The sequence below is a fragment of the Mandrillus leucophaeus genome, unplaced genomic scaffold, assembly GCF_000951045.1.
Source record: "Mandrillus leucophaeus isolate KB7577 unplaced genomic scaffold, Mleu.le_1.0 Scaffold314, whole genome shotgun sequence".
Lineage (NCBI taxonomy): Eukaryota > Metazoa > Chordata > Mammalia > Primates > Cercopithecidae > Mandrillus > Mandrillus leucophaeus.
This window is the reverse complement of record NW_012103299.1, coordinates 1158569-1160455: the sequence shown is the minus strand read 5'-3', so window position 1 is coordinate 1160455 and position 1887 is coordinate 1158569.

The following is a 1887-nucleotide window of genomic DNA, read 5'->3' as shown; positions in this document are numbered from 1 at the left end:
TTGTTATCACACAGGAATCCAGGTGCAACTCAACTAGCTGTGTGTGGTTCAGAGTCTCTTATGAGGTTGCAGTCAAGCTGTGGGCCAGGGCTGGGGTCATGTCAAGGCTCCACTGGAGCAGAAGGATCCATTTCCAAATTCATTCACGGGGTTGTTGTCAGGCCTTAGCTCAACCTTGTCCAACCTGTGGTCTGCAGGCTGCCTATGGCCCAGGATGGCTTTCAATGTGTCCCAGGACAGCTTTGAATCCAGCCCAACACAAATTCTTACACTTTCTTAAAACATGAGTTTTTTTGTGATATTTTTCCCCTCATCAGCTATCGTTTGTGTTACTGTTTTGTTTGTTTGTTTGTTTTTGAGACGGAGTTTTGCTCTTGTTGCCCAGGCTAGAGTGCAATGGCACTATCTTGGCTCACTGCAACCTCCACTTCCTGGGTTCAAGCAATTCTCCTGCCTCAGCCTCACGAGGTAGCTGGGATTACAGATGCCCATCACCACACCAGGCTAATTTTTTGTATTTTTAGTAGAGACAGGTTTCACCATGTTAATCAGGCTGGTCTTGAACTCCTGACCTCAGGTGTTCGGCCTTCCAAAGTGTGGGGATTACAGGCCTGAGTCTGTCTTAGAAGAATCGCTTACAAACTCATCCACAGGGTTTTTTCCTTAGGACTGCCTCACAATACGGAAGCCAGCTTATCCAGGGTGACTAATCCAAGAGATAGCAAGAGAGTGTCCAAGACAGAAGTCACCATCTCTTGAAAACCTAATCTCAGAAGCAACATGCTCATCGCTTCTGCCATATTTTGTGCACTAAAAATGAGTCGGTAAGTCCAGCCTACACTTGAGGGGAGGAAATTACACAAGGGTATGAATACCAAGAGGTGGGTTAATTGGGGCAATTTCAGAGGCTACCTGCCACAGGTAAGGTATTATTAACCTTCATTTCATACCTAGACACCCAGCTGGTTAAGCAACTGGTCCAGGTCACCCAGCAGAGAGTCATCTGAGTCCGAAGTGGTTTTCTATTTCCCCAGGCTGGCAGGGGGTGTGATGGAAGAAGACAGGGAGAAGTTACTGGTAGGAAAAAAAAATGAGGATGGAGTCTCTGTTATTTATCTACTGCTGTGTAACTAATTACCCACAACTTAATGGCTTGAAGCAAACATTTATTATCTTATAGTTTCTATGGATCAGGAATTCTGGAGCAGCTAAGCTAAGTATTTCTCAGGGTCTCTCAAGAGCCTGTGGTTAAGCTGTGGGCTGGGGATGCAGCTTTGGAGACCTGATTAGGGCTGAGCCGCTACTTCCAAGAGAGCCCACTCATATGGCTGTTGGTGGGAGGCTTCATTCCTCACCAACCAGACCCCTTTATAATCATGTTGAGCCTCTTTAGGACAGGGCAGTTGGCTTTCCCCAGAACGAGTGATTCAAGAGTGGCTAAGCAGAGCCTCAGTGTCTTTTGTGACGTAGCCTCAGGAGTCATAACTGTCATTTCTGCAATATCCTGTTGATTACACAGGATAGGTCAGCCCTATTCATTGTGGGAGGTGATTCTAGAAGGGCATGGGAATACCAGGAGATCAGGATCACTGGAGTCTGGTTACCTACCACAGGGTTCCACAAGATTGATAATTCAAAAACCTAACTTTTATTGTCACTCCTCTGCTCAAAGAGACCCAGAGCCTTTCCACATACTGCAGACACAGTCTGATTTTCTTAGCTCCATCTCCCACTGGCTCCTGAGTGGATGGACCATCTGGGACTGACACCCTGATCTGCTCACAGAGCTCACCAGTCTCAGAGCGGAGGCCCATGTTAATACCTCCCCTGCCATCCTTTGTTCTGTGGGAAGGCCTGTCTCCCCGGGAAGCCTCCATTCAGACTTCA